General features: G+C 40.6%; 1 protein-coding gene and 1 long non-coding RNA gene across 4 annotated transcripts in view; one reads left to right on the forward strand and one right to left on the reverse strand.

The window, feature by feature from the left end:
- Window positions 1-12,115, reverse strand: part of LOC108085948 (uncharacterized) — a 47,714-nt gene extending 35,599 nt beyond the window's left edge. The window contains exons 1-2 of one of the 3 annotated variants that reach the window (XM_041777393.2): window positions 12,032-12,115; window positions 11,785-11,970 (exon numbers count right to left, since the gene is read on the reverse strand). The gene's annotated coding sequence lies outside the window, so the exon portion shown is untranslated. Of the gene's footprint in view, window positions 1-11,784 lie in introns of all 3 variants that reach the window. The other 2 variants (XM_041777392.2, XM_041777394.2) reach the window with 2 other exon arrangements.
- On the forward strand, window positions 3,946-4,893 carry LOC138928143 (uncharacterized). Its single transcript, XR_011444622.1, has 3 exons — window positions 3,946-4,182; window positions 4,248-4,694; window positions 4,756-4,893. It is a non-coding gene; the product is annotated as an uncharacterized lncRNA (long non-coding RNA).
- Window positions 12,116-17,203: the final 5,088 nt, after the last annotated feature.

Genomic DNA, 17,203 nt, shown 5'->3' on the forward strand with positions numbered 1-17,203 from the left:
GGGCAATGGTCCACGATTGGGACTATTTTTTAGTAGTGCCGTGATGTATTGAGAGTAGGTCCTACCAAAAATAATAAAGGTAAGTCCAATTATATAGGCCACGTAATTCAAAATGTCGGCAAACATAGGTTTTTTGTATTCTTAGGTATACCGCGGAACCTGTAGGTGATGGAAAATAATTTTGTATGGGACTTTTACTCAGGAGCACCCAAATATCATGGAAAACTTGAAATGGTTCGTGGAAATTTCACAAAGTTTAATTTTGTGTTCCTGTGTTATCTACCAGCACATAAGCAAAAAAGTATCCTTCTGGGAATGTTTTCGTGTTGCCAAGACCTCTCAGCATTGATTAAAACTTCTCCAATTATTATTATCCCGTATCACTTTTATGTTTTGCACAGCTTTTGGGCTATTTCTCGACATGTACCCAGTTTCACTGCACTTGAAACATTTAGTTGCAGATTGACAATCCTTCCTGAGATGTGGTGTGGATCCACAATTGAAACAATGCACTGCTCTTCCAGCATTGTCTGTTTTTTTTTTGCTCCGGCTGTATGCTTATGCACTGGTTCGCGTTCTGTCATCTGCATGAATATTGCATACTGACTCTGTAGTTCATCATACGACTTGCAACTGTACATGATGTATTTGTACTCGTTTTTAATATTCAAGCCGACGCACAGTAGCGCCTGTCGAACAATTAGCGTTGCAAAAATCAAAAAAGTCATGTCCGCAAAAACGATTTAAACCATACTTGTGCGACAGAAAATTTCCCAAGGATTCAGAATCTCAAAAAAAATCTATTTTAATTTTTTTTAGAAGATATGAGAATTCAAAGTTGATCTTTCTTTCTTTCATACCAAACAAAAAGGGTAAATTAGACGACATTCAGGTAATACTACAATAAAACCAATGGTCATGGTTTTTACTTTAAATGATAGATACATTCATAAACAACTAAAGACCCTAAAAAACGGCACTTTGGTTTGGGCTTGTACAGGTAAATCGCTACCTGCCAGGTGTCCATTTTTTCACCTTTTTCCGCCTAAAGTAGTCTATAACTTCTGAAGCCGATGAAAGCCACCGACTACACTATGTCTATAAGTTACGTGGATCTTTCCTGGACCAGAATTAACTTTCATCGGCTGCGTCGAGCTGCGTCGAGCTGCGTCTGCGAAAATGCAACGACATAAACCAAAACTACTCAGGGTTAAATATACCAAAATACCGACAGAATTTCATACGAACCAAAAACTGAAAAACTGAACTTTTTTTTTCAGTTTTGGTTTCAGTTTCAGTTTTTTTTGAGCAAATACATAAAAATATAGACAAAAACTTAAAAAAAAATATTTAAAAAAAATTGTTTTTATTTGAGCAAATACATAAAAATATAGACAAAAACTTAAAAAAATTTTTTTTTTTTAATTTGTTTTCATTGAAAAAAAAATTTTTTTCACTTTGATACCCTTTATAAAGACGAATTTGTGGGCGTGGTACATTATGTTGTAGATATATACATTTTACAACAATTACCTGTCCAATGCCGTTTAAATTATCCGATTACCTTATTTCGTTCAAAAGATATGATTTTTGCAACACTAAATGAGAAAAGGCGCTACTGTGCGACGACAATGTATCGAATAACAGACATAACATCCACGCCATTAACGAGCGCTGCAATTTGCCTCATCTGCAGAACATATTCGTGGAACGATTAGGCTTCCTGCTTCTTTCTCTCACTCAGCTTCTTACGTACATCAGCGCTAGAGTATGTACGTTTCAATTCAGCGATCAAAACATTTTTCAGCTCATTGTATGTTCCAGCAAAGACTGTGTTTAAGAATAAAGCTGCTTTGGTCATTTTACTGCGAGCTTGTACATAACGCTGCTTTTCATCATAGAGGCATCTGCTTTTTTTCAAAATGAACAAACGACTGCTCTACCGGAATATTTTGTCCATCCACCTTCGAAAAACTTTCTGGCGAAATTATACTGGTGCTTTGTACTTTCTAAGGCTTTTGTACGGCTAGAGGCTTCGTTTCGATTTTCTGTCTCTGTTGCAATGCTGGTTTTGATGCGGCTTTTCTCGGTGTGCTTGCGGCTTTTTTCGGAGTATTTCCTCTTTTCATATTCTACTGCACGTTTTTGAAAAAATACGGTTCAGCGTAACTTTGCATTTTTTGCAACAGCGTCGACACATTTAACTGTTCATCAGCACAAGTTTCGGCAAGGTTGAGAAAGGTAGAGCCCCCAAATGTAGATATGTGTTTATTGTTTATTGATAATATACGGCTTTAGATCTGCTTCGCTCCGACAACTTCTGCACACGTTCTCCTTGCCAGCTACTTCTTGACGACACTGCCAACTCCTCTCTCAAACCCGTGCTGCTAACTCCTCGATATATCGCCTGCTTAGATCAAGGAGATCAAGGATCCCAAGGTGCTCTCATTGAAGCGCAATAGCGGGATCACGTCACTGCTTGTGCAGGAAAATGTTTGGAAAAAAATTGTACTACACCCAAATACTTTAATGTGGCTCTACGCAACAGTAGTAACACCAGGCCGGCAATCACTAGAGCCTACAACATTACAAAACTAACAAGGATAATACGTTCGGCATGAGAAGGTGAACGAGCTGGCCCGAAAATGCTCGAATGAACACAATAACATTAGAAGGATATCAATACCGGTCCAGACTACAATCCATGACTATTTTAAAATTAGCTCAACAAAGAATGGTCACGGATAAACCAATATGGTAGATCAAAGTTGTGTTGTGTTCAACAGAAAACGAACTGTTATCCCACAGGATCACGGCAGCCTCCACTGGGCGATCGGATTACACGCAATGAAGATGGGGCTGCTATATAATCAGAGCTGCAGAAGCTGCAAAGAACCAACGGAACAGGAGACACCAGAGCACTTGCTCTACCACTGTCCTTCGGGAACTATTAGCTAGAAACGCTGCGAGACATAGGGAAGCTCAAGGTTGCAGCTATCCTTGCTTTTCTCAACGATTCAAGATGGTGCTAAAGAAAACACAGTCACAGGAAACAAACTGGCTGGATTAGAGGGACACATCGACCAAAGGCCGCTGGACTCACCGTCTGATCCCGAATCCCCCTCAGATTAAATAAAATCTCCAATCTCGAGAAGGGTAAACTACGCATTTTGGTTTTACATTTCGAGACCATAGGGAGTTAAGAATCCCACTGTCTCCGAGACCAACGGAGCTAAGAATCCTCGTAGCCTTCGAGAACATCCGGAGCTTAAAAAAAAAAAAAAAAGAAGCCTTCGAGTTCAGCCGGAGACATCCCATAGCCCTGTTGATCGCCGCGAGTCCCGGCGCCCAATCAGGTGTCTCGCCGAGTCAGCGCCTGTCCCGCAGCGCCGAACGTTGAGCAGCACAGTCGCTTGCGTCCCTCAACACACACCATGCGGTGCGGTCGGTCACATTTACGTCCTCGGCCGCCAGGTAACGCTGTCAGTGATGCACAAAGCATTGTGATCGGCCATACGTTCCGCCGCTGCCCGCCAAAGGGCGCTATTAGTACAAATTTCGACCGCCAGCCATCACGCGATACGATCCGTCACACTTATTTCATATCACCCCCTAACGGCTGCCAAGCAGCGCAAACGACACAATCCTTCACGATCGACCGCCAGATGACGCACTATGGTCAAGCGGACCACTTTACTGACCAAAACTTATTTATTGAGAGTTGTCTAAACAAAGTGATTTTTATCTCGATGGATTTGAAATAGAATGACCATCAACGTGGCCTACCCGAAATCTTCTTAGGTTGCACCCCTTTCGCACACGAAGTTTGAGTTTTCACTCAAAGTTGTAAAATTTTGTATGTGAATTTGAATCAGTGGGGTTTGTACTATATGTTTTGTATTGAGAAATGTCATAAGTCGTTGTGATGTATTTTGTAGTTTGGTGTTAAAGTGTGTCGTCTAAATATCAACATTTTAGTTTAAATGTAATGTTGTAAACCCTATATCTAGTCAAATAATTATTGTTCATACACTGAGCGTTGAGCACAGAGCACTGTAAAAATGGTCCTTGGCGGTTACCATATCCAAATAAATTCAAATATAAAATAAAATTATTATGTTTGTAAAGAATTGATAGTGTGACAAAACACCTTCCCTCTATGATTGAAGAAGGTGAAAAGATGTAAGCCGGTAACATAAGCCATTTAATTTATATTAATATCGACAAGCTAATACAAATATTCTTAGGGTAAATCAGAAAAAGGAGATTGCAAATTCAGGAGAATCTTCCGAATAATCTAATATTTTCCGGAAAACGGTAAGGTATGGGCTTAAGAGTTACCATGCTAACAGCCAGAGGTTTCTTTATTGCATCTGTCTGAATTGGTAAGACCCATTCCAGTGGCAATTTGGAATGAAAAAAGGATTATAATAGTGCATACAACATATTTAATTTATAAGTTTGATATTGATAGTTATCACTTAGTGACTGAAGCACCCTTGAATAAATGTCAGAAATCACAACCAAATAAAAGGTTGGCACTGGAATGCTGCAAATGACACCGCAGTTGAGATTAAGCCGCCAAAGCCAAATAGAGCTGCGAATTTGTTTAAATAGTGTTCCCATCAATACCAAAGTCAAGGCAATAGACTGGTCCTCAAATAGAGATGTTTGATCTGTCTCAGCAAAGAGTGGTAAGTACTGCGCCCATCAAATTATTTAATCCGTAAACGAAACACTATAAACATTGCATAGAAAAGATGTTAGCGAAGTTCGGAATATTATTTGATCAAGCATGTCAAACAAGAAAGGAAGTTTCTTTCGGCATGCCGAAGTTTTTTAACCCTTTTAAACTGGACCATTAAGAATCTATCTGGAACTAAGAAAATGGAAATATGTAAAATATATGTAAATATAAAGTGTAACGACCCTCTTTTGGGGTGCTCGGCCTAGCTCGCCGGAGTCGGGGTTCGTACAGAAAATTTGTAATGTCCGAGTCCCTCGTGTCCCAATAATCAGTAAATAGGCAAGAGGAGAGAGGTAATTTTAATACAATCTTTATTGATCAAGATATAGCGAAACCTGTGGAAAGAATACAGTGTGGTTGCTGCTGTGGTGATGTCTTGTTGATACCCTGGCTGCGGGTAGATCCGTGTCCCGGTCTTCGATGGTGATCAGCCGGCTGGCTGACGATGATACCCGGTGGTGGGTGATGCGACACTGCGACTAGGGTCCAGTGGGTCGACTTGTTATTACCCTGCTCGGGCGATGCGACTGCTGATTGTCGGCGTGGCGATACCCTGTATCGGTGATGCGATCGTCGGTGATCGGCTTGTGAGTACCCTGTTCGGGTGATGCGACTGTCTCGTAGTCGGCTTGTGAATACCCTGTTCGGGCGATGCGACTGTATCGTAGTCGGCTTGTAAATACCCTGTCCGGGCGATGCGACTGTCTCGTAGTCGGCTTGTGAATACCCTTTTCGGGCGATGCGACTGTATCGTAGTCGGCTTGTAAATACTGTGTTCGGGCGATGCGACTGTATCGTAGTCGGCTTGTAAATACCCTGTTCGGGCGATGCGACTGTATCGTAGTCGGCTTGTAAATACCCTGTTCGGGCGATGCGACTGTATCGTAGTCGGCTTGTAAATACCCTGTTCGGGCGACGCGACTAGGGTGCGTGACCGTTGCGGCTGGCCGCTGTCGTGGTCACGGTAGGTGGGTCCGGGTGCCGTCACTCGAGGTGAGTGATCGTTGTGCCTAAGCTCGCACCGTCCCTAACGCATTTCTGCTACCCTGTAGCTATCAAGATCCGCCGGCAAGGGCCAGATCTTCTCCCCTCCTATGCTTGCTTGGCGAATGTGGCGAACCTCATTCGACGCCCTCCCCTATTCCTGATCTGCCATCCAAGGGCCAGGTCAGAACTCAAGTCTATGCTACCTGTACGGCGTGGTCATACGGACCGCACTCGATACCCTGTTTCCGCGAGATCCGCCAGGCAAGGGCCTGATCTCGTACCACACCTGACTATCTGTGCGAGTCCGCCGACTAGGGCCAAACTCCGCTCCTCCCAGCTACTTCGTAAGATCCGCCTGCAGGGGCTAGACCTAGTCCTACTGCTACCTATACCTTTTCCTATATATATTAGTTATTAAGGTTCGCCAACTAGGGCCAAACCTTATCCTACTGCCTACCAAGGTCCGCCCCTAGGGCCAGACCTTGTCCTACTTCTTTACTTATTGACTTACCAGATGTTTCCTGCTCGGCTGCTCCGCAAAAAGTGAAGTTGCACTGACCGGTGCGCCGCTTTATATAGCCGGCTGACAGCTGTTCTCCCTTGATCGATAATCGATAATTCCCCGATGGCCGATAGGCAGGGCGTTGCCAGATCGATCGTATCCATTCGATTATCGTCAGCTGTTCAGGGCTGGACGCGCTATTCCTTGGCCGGCGTTGCCACTACTATTCTTTATCTTATTCGAAAGCTTAGTTCTACTTATGGATTATATTTGTTGTTGCGACGTGGGTCGTCGCAAAAGGTCTATTTAGACCAGGCTACGTAGTAGCCTGTAGCCTAGTTTTCTTTACATAGGCTTAGCAAAATGGTGGGAAAAAGGTGCGTCCAAGTTGCGTTAATATCAATAACAACAAATTTGTTCGACTTTCATATCGATTAAAAAAAAATTGTACGATTTCTACTCGATATTTGGACTACCGAACAAGGTTCACCACCAAATCGAAAAAAACTAAGCAGCTGACGATTGATAATTCAAATAATTCAATCTGATTTCAAAAATGCCCGAAAACAAATTTGTGTGGAAAAGAAGGGCTGTCCTTGGGGGCACATCTAAGGGATTGGACGGAGATTGTCTTAGCCCGTCGTCCATTCCTGAGACTGGCCTGTGAAAGAATTGTCGAGACCAATTGGAATAACTGGTAGAAGAAAAAAAAAGCATGCGGCAATGGAGATGGGGGAGGACTCTTCTTCATTAGGAAGACAGAAACAAACATAAAACAAACAATTACAATAAAGATCTGTAAATGTAAAATGTATATGCTGTGACTATGTCTCAAACTTTTTGTAACTATATAAATAGTAGATCAAGTATAGCTTTAAGTATAGGCTAATCACACATCATACACACACACACACAAACTCGCTACACGGCCATAGGAGAGAGAGGGATGGCAAGCAGAGTCGGCACGCGCCGACTGCAATCGTATTGGCCGAAGATGGAACGTTCTGGAAGGGCAATAAAAAATTAATCCTTGGCAAACTTTAAAACTCGGCTGACCCGTCGCTCCGCGAAAATACCAAGTTCCGGAGTGTAGAAATATTTAAATATAATGTTCAATCGATCCCCGTCTTCTTCTCTCCCCCCGTCTTCTCTCGCAGGCCGGTGCCCTTCGCCGGCAATAACTTATCCCCTCCTGCCTTCCCCGTAGTACCGGAGAATTGCGGGTGCGGGCGAAGGCCGGACGGGAGTAGGAGTCCGTGGCCGCTGGAGAACTCCGGGCCCGATAAATAATAAAATAAATTAGATAAAGTAAAATAAATTTAATGAAGAAAATTGTAATTGAAAAGTGTATTAGCCGTTCATTAGAGGGCGAAACTCAAAGTGGTCTCGCAATGAGAATTTTATTTTTATTTCATTTTGCTGGTTTTCGAACTGAAAAATATATTGGAAAATTAGGAAAAATAACATGTTTTCGGTGGCAAGGTTCTTGCGCTGTAATTAAAAAATTTGTATGCAGAATAGGTTAAAATTAAACATTTTATGGGTTCCGCATACATTTATGCGTGAATACTTCGACGAGGAATTCCTAAATTCATAGTAATACGCTGCGAATTGCGGCCATTTTTATTGTTTATCTATTTTTGATCGGTGTGACCGTAGTCGTGGAGATTTAAGCCTAGTACTCTGACGAGAAAAATCCGCTGTATAAATTTAGACAGCGGCCAAACTCCATATAAAAAAAACGGTGTCGAAAAAAGAAGAATAAGAACTTTTAGCCACGTTGTTTTTTCCGGTACTCTGACGACGAAAATGAAGCCTGCGAAAATGGAATGGCGTTGCCAGATCAAGATAGTAAACAGCTGATATCGCGCTGTCTAAATAATTCATTTGATTTATTTAGACACCCCTAATGGAGGGAAAGTTGAAGGAAAAAGGTGGCATTGATAGGGGCTGTCAAGCGGAAGCCCATAATATGGAATTTAACCCCCAAAGACATTTTAATTCCATATTTACTAATATTTTTTTTTTTTTTTGGTCACACACTCGGTAACGAATTAAACAGCGATTCCGCTGTCTAATTTAGACAGCGGGTTTTTCTCGTCAGAGTACTAGGCTTTACCAATGAATTTTCTCTAAGAGAAAATGCCCCTGAGATTGTGCAAGGTAGTAGAAGCTCACAAAATAAATTAAAAATAATGTAGAACTAGGCGTTGTATATTAAAGAGTAGCGATCTGGGACGTTTTGGGGTAAGAATACCGGAAAACGCCGAAGAAGTGCAGCAAGTTTAGTAATACCGGAAAACGCCGAAGAAGTGCAGCAAATTTAGTAAAGGCCGGGTCCTTATTATGGAATTTAGTGTAATAAAGACAGTTTAAATACGGCAATAATCAGTTATTGGGCGGCGACGGTGTTGGTGCCTTCGGGAATTTTTTTCAGCACCATGGCAGTGAATACTTTAAAACATATACAGCTGTGTTCACGGAAATAGCAGTGCCCAACGACCTGCACGTTTAAGATCGGAAAATCCTGTTACAAAACTATTTTCATAAATTTTTTTTTCATAAAGGCTTAGTGTATTTAATTGTTAACAATACCACAATCATTTAATTTAGGTAACATAAACCTTATAGAAGATATAGCTAATAACAACAAAAAAGGTCTATATTATGCCAATCATTGAAATAGCAGTGAAAAACTAAAATTCTTCATAAATTTAAAAATATCGTTTAAGAAACCTATTTCTTTTTAAATTCTAATTGACTATGATCTAATATTTTGTTAAATTGCCTTTATAAGCTATCATAGCCTCATACCTGGGTGGCATGGAGTCCACCAAGTCTTAGCAACGCTTGAGGGGAATATGGCCTCATTCCTCCTGCACAAATTGCCACAGCTGCGGCTTAGAAGTCGGAAACTTCTTTAACACGTAGCCCTTGATGTCCCCCATAAGTTTTCGATCGGAATAATATCCGGGGACTGTGCAGGCCATGGCAGTGCATCCACTTTTTCATTAAGAACCCACTCCTTGGCCACCTTGCTGGTATGATTAGGGTCACTGTCCTGCTGAAATGTCCAAATTAATGGCATATTTTCATCAGGATACGGCTGCAAGACAGTTTTTAATATTTCGACATAAACATAATTGTCTTTGATCCCACCGATCATATATACGGGACCTACAACGTTGTATGAAAAGTATACCCATACCATGATTTTTAGGCCACCGTGTTTTACTGTCTTCAGCGTATGGTTTGGGGGGTACTATCTATTTGGAGGTCTTGTCTTGTCCTATTCCACCAAATAAAACCAGTTTGGAGTCATTTGTCCAAAGGATATTACCGCCATTTGAATACTGGCAGTTCAAGTGGCTATTGGCGAACTCGGATCTTGCCTTAATATGCCTTTAACCAAGCAGTGACATTTTCCATGGACTTCGCGAATCTAAAAATTCTTCAATAAGTCCCCGGCGAATAGTCCCATGACTGATTCCCATGCCAATTCCCGCTCATATATCCCTAGAGGATGCAAAAGGACGAGCTTTGCTGAAGCGAAGTACGCGTCGAGCCTGTACAATTGTGTTTTTGCGAATCGTACCTCGGTTTTTTTGGGTTCGGTTCATATTTTATGACTTATAAACTATTTTAAAAGAACAATTTGAAAGATTTAGAGACTCTTTACATGTTTTGCCCTTCTTTCTAGGCTAAATTATCTGATATCTTTCTCTCATGGAGCAGTGAGGTCCTGCGCCCACTAAAATAATTTTTTTGCGTTGTAAAGGTGTATTATAGTATAAACTATAATAACGACCTTAATTAAAGTCATTTTTTACAAAATTAAAAGAAATTTCGGCACTTTTTGCGAAAGAAAATTAAAAACTGCTATTTCAGTGATCGGCCAAAACGAGCTGCATATGTGAAAAATATCAATAAAACATAAAAATAGAGCAAATCTAACGGAATTTTTTCTTGATTCTTATCTTTATGTTCCATTTTACAAAAACAATGTGCAATAGATCAGCTTGCAAAAAGGAATATGTACAAAAAAACGTTTTGAAGTTGTTCGTCTGTCGCACTGCTATTTCCGTGAACACAGCTGTAATTCCAACATCCAATTCCTTGAATACATTTTAAGTTTTCTTTATTTTCTATGGACAGTATCGAGAGGGTAGAACAGCGTTTCAAAGCAGTGAGAGAGAGCAAGACACAAATAGTTTTAAACTGATGTTCATGAGCGCCGTTTTAAAATGTCTGTATAAATTGGCAACATCAAAATACTATCAAACGGCTTGACGCTAGAAGATTTTGATTTCATCTAGAAATTGGGCAATTATATTTATGTATTTGTAAAAATAAAAATAGGAAACCAACAACTGGTTAAAAACAACAAAAAGAACTATTGCCGATTTTCAGGGTTTGCTTTTGCCTTTACATCGAAACTTACGATTCCCAACGAGTCTAAGCGAAGATTGAAGGTAAAGTACCAAGAAAATTAGCAATAGTCAGCAAGTGGTCTGATGAGTTTGGGAAGCTCCAACGAAACGATCGTCACCACAGCTGCTGCTTGTCTATTGACAAGTTCTTTTTGTTGTTTTTAACAAAAGCCGAGTCTTTGATTTTTATAAAATCGAAGCCGGCTATGACCTCAAGTCCCGCAATTACGAATGGAACCAGCAAAGATAAAATGGCTAACTTATCGCCTTGCCGATCTCGCAAATCTTGATGCATCTGGCATAGATTGTTCAACAAAAAGACATTTCTGATTGCCAGCTTTATCTGCGGCTGGGTTCGCCGATGAGGTCTATGGCGTGTACATCTAGTCCTATCATGTTCTTTCCAGACCCGATACTAATCCAACATGGAGTCCATATAGAATCAACGAGCGAAACATAAAAAGCGAATAAAACAATTAGAAATTTACAATTAGTACGTTGTTTTCATATATTTCTACATATTACTGTGTATAGATATGTACGTAGTAAGTTGATGTACATATGCGGTTGCCGCTTATATGAGTAAAAAGTTAACCAAGCAAAGGGTGCTGCTCATACATATGTACATATGTATGTACATACATGGCACCGCAAAGACAGAGCGGATGAAAGTAAAGAAAAACACCGCACGATTTTTTTATGCAGTGCTTTGAGATACGAGTTCAAAAAATAAGTTTTGTTTACGCGGTGCACTAAAGATAGGCACATACTATGTATGTACCTATGTACATACATATGTATATGGTAGTATTGACTCATACATATGCATGAAAATCAATGGACGCATCCAAGAACAATGTGTGTACATATGTACATACATACATATGTATATACCATCTGACAATATTGAGTTTAATGAAGCTTTACACATTATGTATTTACACTCATGCATATGTCCGACTTTTGTACATAGATATGTACATAAATGTTTTCCCTTTTTTCAATAACAATAAACAACACCTACATACATACATATATATGTATGTATGTTTCTTTATCCTGTGAGATATATACATACATCCATACACACATACATAAATTTATAAGAGGTAACTTACCTATGAGTCGATTTTTCTTTTTTACTTTACTGTTACAATGTCTTGCAAAATTAAACTCTTATAAAGACAATAACTTTTCTTGAAATTAATATATTTTTTATTGTATTTTTATATAATAATATGTAGATACGTTTATTATTTGATTTTAATTGTTATTCCTTGTTTCCGAAAAAATTTTGTCGTTCACTGAAACCACAAAATAAAATTTTAATGGGTTAAACAATTATTTTTAAAGCTTACTGTTTACTTCATTTATTCAATCGACAACCGAAAGCTATTCATCAACAAGGATTCACTGCACAACATTGGGTCCTTCGGAATTTCTTTAAAATGTTCCTAAAAAATACTGAATTGGTTCTTGTCTTAAATATATAAAGCTTTTAAAGCCTAATACTGTCTTCCCACACAGCGCATTTGTGAGGAACGTTTGGGATTTTTCACAAATGTGAAACTCGTGTTCCCACACAACATTAAAGCGCATTTAGCATCCGAACAGCTGATCGATCAGCTGTGGCTCATGAAAACGTAAACAAAGGCTGTCGAATTGGCAGTTGCAAATTTGAAATGGAGCATTTACCAACTATTTTGGCTGTTGTACAACAGCAAAAGGCACTGATTGCGTCAGAATTTATCCGCAATAAATTGTAATGAATTAAATGACAAGGAATTTTAGTTTTTCTAATGATTTTTCTCTAACAAAGAGCAAATTCCCCGAAGAGTGTCTATAGGTGGTATAGGCATCCAAAATCTTTAAAATAAGGTAGAGGTAGGCGGTTTATATTAAATAGTAACAATTGGGGACATATTGGGGCAAGAATATACAGAAAAAACGCCAACATCTATTTTGGGCATGCTTGTAGCTTTGGCGCCACGTTTTAAATTCCATATCTCATTTGTTTCTCGCCAAGTGTGTATACACTTTCGTAGTGTTGGTCAAATTTTCAGAGTTGCACCGAAGAACTATCGCCTAACTATCGCCAAACAAACCGTGGTTAGATTTTAATGCTGAACTAACGCCGGCCCATTTGGGAAAATTCGGAACGGCAAAACCTTATGGAGCATTTGTTCAACGGATGCTAAATGCGCTTTAATGTTGTGTGGGAAGACCCTATAATACTGTCTTCCCACACAGCGCATTTGTAAGGAACGGTTGGGATTCTTAAAAATAAAGGGAAACTCGTGTTCCCACAGAGCTGCGTTAAAGCGCTTTCGCATCGGAACAGCTGATCGATCCTGCATTTATTTATGCAAGAAATCTTCGACGAGGAATTCAGAAATTCATAGTAATACGCCGCGAATGACTGCCGTTTTTTTTTGTTTACCTTTTACTCGGTGTGACCGAAGTCGTGTTACCAAATGACACATATAGTGGACTCTTTCAAGGTTCTAATGAAGTAGCTCATTAAGCCTAGTACTCTGACGAGAAAAAACCGCTGTATAAATTTAGACAGCGGCCAAACTCCATATAAAAAAAACGGTGTCGAAAAAAAAGAAGAAGAACTTTTAGACACGTCGTTATTTTCGGTACTCTGACGACGAAAATGAAGCCTGCGAAAATTGAATGGCGTTGCCAGATCAAGATAGTAAACAGCTGATATCGCGCTGTCTAAATAATTCATTTGATTTATTAAGACACCCCTAATGGAGGGAAAGTTGAAGGAAAAAGGTGGCATTGATAGGGGCTGTCAAGGGGAAGCCCATAATATGGAATTTAACCCACAAAGGACATTTTAATGCCATATTTATTAATATTTTTAATATTTTTTTTGAATATTTGTTTACAAACAGCTGTCCAGTGTGACCAAAGAAAATCCTTAAACGCCATAAAAAGTACATTTTCATGGCATTTCAGGATTTTCCTTAATTTTTTTTGGTCACACTAGCTCGATAGCGAAATAAACAGCGATTCCGCTGTCTAATTTATACAGCGGGTTTTTCTCGTCAGAGTACTAGGCTTTAATGAAAACTGCATTAGAGTATCATATGGCTATAAACAAAGACTGTCGAATTGGCAGTTGCAAATTTGAAATGGAGCATTTACCAACTATTTTGGCTGTTGTAAAACCGCGTCAGAATTTATCCGCACTAAATTTAAATGAATTAAATGACAAGGAATTTTAGTTTTTCTAATGATTTTTCTCTAACAAAGAGCAAATTCCCCGAAGTGTCTATAGGTGGTATAGGCATCCAAAATCTTTAAAATAAGGTAGAGATAGGCGGTTTATATTAAATAGTAACAATTGGGGACATATTGGGGCAAGAATATACAGAAAAAACGCCAAGAACTATTTTGGGCATGCTTGTAGCTTTGGCGCCACGTTTTAAATTCCATATCTCATTTGTTCCTCGCCAAATTGTTTACATTTTCGTGGTGAATGGTCCAATTAAGAAGAAGAATCAGAGTTGCACCGAAGAACTATCGCCTAACTATCGCCAAACAAACCGTGGTTAGATTTTAATGCTGAACTAACGCCGGGCCATTTGGGAAAATTCGGAACGGCAAAACCTTATGGAGCATTTGTTCAACGGATGCTAAATGCGCTTTAATGCTGTGTGGGAAGATCCTATTAACAAATTTTTTTTAATTCATTTTTTAACACAACCTTAATATTAATAAGTAGAAAATAACAATGCCTTCAAAATGACTATATATATATACATAAGTATTTTTCATTTTAAAATGTTCCTAATACGGTCTTCCCACACAGCGCATCTGTGAGGAACGTTTGGGATTTTTCGCAGATGCGAAACTCGTGTTCCCACAGAGCGTCAAAGTGCATCTGGCATCCGAACAGCTGATCGATCAGCTGTGGCTCATGAAAACGTAAACAAAGGCTGTCGAATTGGCAGTTGCAAATTTGAAATGGAGCATTTACCAACTATTTTGGCTGTTGTACAACAGGAAAAGGCACAGATTGCGTCAGAATTTATCTGCACTAAATTTAAATGAATTAAATGACAAGGAATTTTAGTTTTTCTAATGATTTTTCTCTAACAAAGAGCAAATTCCCCGAAGAGTGTCTATAGGTGGTATAGGCATCCAAAATCTTCAAAATAAGGTAGAGGCAGGCGGTTTATATTAAATAGTAACAATTGGGAACATATTGGGGCAAGAATATACAGAAAAAACGCCAACAACTATTTTGGGCATGCTTGTAGTTTTGGCGCCACATTTTAAATTCCATATCTCATTTGTTTCTCGCCAAGTGTGTATACACTTTCGTAGTGATGGTCAAATTTTCAGAGTTGCACCGAAAAACTATCGCCTAACTATCGCCAAACAAACGGTTGTTACATTTTGATGCGCTTTGATGCAGGTCCAATTGAGAAAATTCGGAACGGTAAAACCTTATGGACCGTTTGTTCAACGGACGGTAGATGCGCTTTGACGGTGTGTGGGAAGACCCTATAACAGTCATCTTCTACATCAAGTTCTATTGAAATCGGATTTTCAGAGTCAGAATCTGAATCACTATCACTATTGCTCCGTGCTAAGTACTGTCTTCCCACACAGCACATTTGCTAGGAACGGTTGGGATTTTTAAAAAACGTGAAACTCATGTTCCCACAGAGCTGCGTTAAAGGGCATCCGCATCCGAACAGCTGATCGATCAGCTGTGGCTCATGAAAACGTAAACAAAGGCCTTCGAATTGGCTGTTGTAAATTCGAAATGGAGAATTTACTAACTATTTTGGCTGTTGTACAACAGCAAAAGCACAGATTGCGTCAGAATTTATCCGCTGTTGCATTTCAGTCGCAATGGGCTGGAGGGCTATCGATAAATCGATAGAGGTAGGATCGGTAGGACCAGAGGGAGGCAGGGACTGATGAGCGAACCGGGAAAATCAAAGTTAAGAGAAAGGGTGTTTACCCTTTCCAATCGGCCGTTACACTGAGCGCCCAAAATTACGGTAAGCCGAAAATTGGGACTTAGGTAACGGAGCCTAAATAGGGGGTAGAAGACAGAAAAAGGAAGATTAGCGGGACGGCAGCCGGTGCAGCAGATTGAACCTAGTGGAACAAAAAAAGATTTAGAAAAAATAAAATCGTGAGTGAAGTGGAAAAGGAAAATAACCAAGATTGGTTAGTAAAAGGTGTTTTTTTCGTACAGCGTTGCCGTGAACAATTACACGGGCCACGGGTTTTTTTTTATGTGCTTTTTGTGTTGGTGCATTCGCCGTCTCCGCGTCGCTCTGTGGATTTGGACTGGGTGAGCCCCTCATTCCCCAAGACACCTGCGCGACATCAGGTCCCAGCATACTTGCGTGTCAGCGGCCGCCAGCACAAGCCGCCATCAGGCGAGATCGGAAGCCATCTGGAGGACAGCGGTGACTCCGTTCCAGTCGACCTGTCCTAGCCTAGGTGGTCGGCTGAATTTCCGCCGCCTATAGGGCCATAACATTTCCGCCCCGATCCTGGCCGCATGTTCTGCCGCCTATAGAGCCATCTATCTCCACCGCCAAATCCTGGGCTTCGCATGCCCCCATACTGGCCATTTGAGCCAGCCGCCGGCGAGATATTATATTGTATACCCAGTTTTTTTTAATAGTCGTTAGTGTTTGGATGTATTTTTTTTTGTACTTACCTGTCGCCGTACCTTTTCCTCTGCGTAGTCGTTCCTGTTGTCCGGGATTTGAGCAACACAATGTGCTGCGAATTAAAAAATTAAAAAAAAGAAGGAATTTTATGTTGACCCACCCTTGCGGTTTCTTTTGGAGCTCCAGTAGGGACCCGAGGTAGAAAAAGCAAATCTGAAACGACCTATATAATGTATTAAAGAGCAATGAACATGGAGTAAGCATTATTACCTGGGGGGAGATGAGTCGGTCGCCAGACCGCCTGAATTAGGCTCCGGTCCGCGGGAGAATGGGTGATGCCCCAAGCTAACTAGGTGGCATGACTGGATGGGTGGGTGCGTCGTGGCATCCACATCTAAGCCACCAATTCGTCCCAAATTGTCGTGTTTTTTTTTGTCAGGAGTTTTTCCGAGACGTGCGATTAATCGGTATTTTATTGTGCGCACTGCGGGCATCGGGTCGAACCCGCCCTGGGCCACCCTGAGCTAGCCCGGCATTGCCCAGGGAAAGATGCATTGCCAGGGAAAGATTCCGTAACACCGCACTAAATTTAAATGAATTAGATGACAAGGAATTTTAGTTTCTCTAATGATTTTTCTCTAACATTGTAAGGATGCTATGGCCAGGATAATGACTCAGTCGGCCCAGGAGTCCTCTACAGAAAATATTTATAATTTTACGGAGACAGGCAGGAGAAAGGACGGGCCCGGAGGCCGGTATGTTTATTTGGGTGCGAAAAAGGGGCAGGCGATGATCAGGAAAGCCCCGAAATCCGGGCAACCGGCTCCGCAAGCCGTAGTCCAATTGCCAGATCCGGGACGAAGGCGAATCTTCCGAAGTC

This window comes from Drosophila kikkawai, chromosome 2R (assembly GCF_030179895.1).
Source record: "Drosophila kikkawai strain 14028-0561.14 chromosome 2R, DkikHiC1v2, whole genome shotgun sequence".
Taxonomy (NCBI): domain Eukaryota; kingdom Metazoa; phylum Arthropoda; class Insecta; order Diptera; family Drosophilidae; genus Drosophila; species Drosophila kikkawai.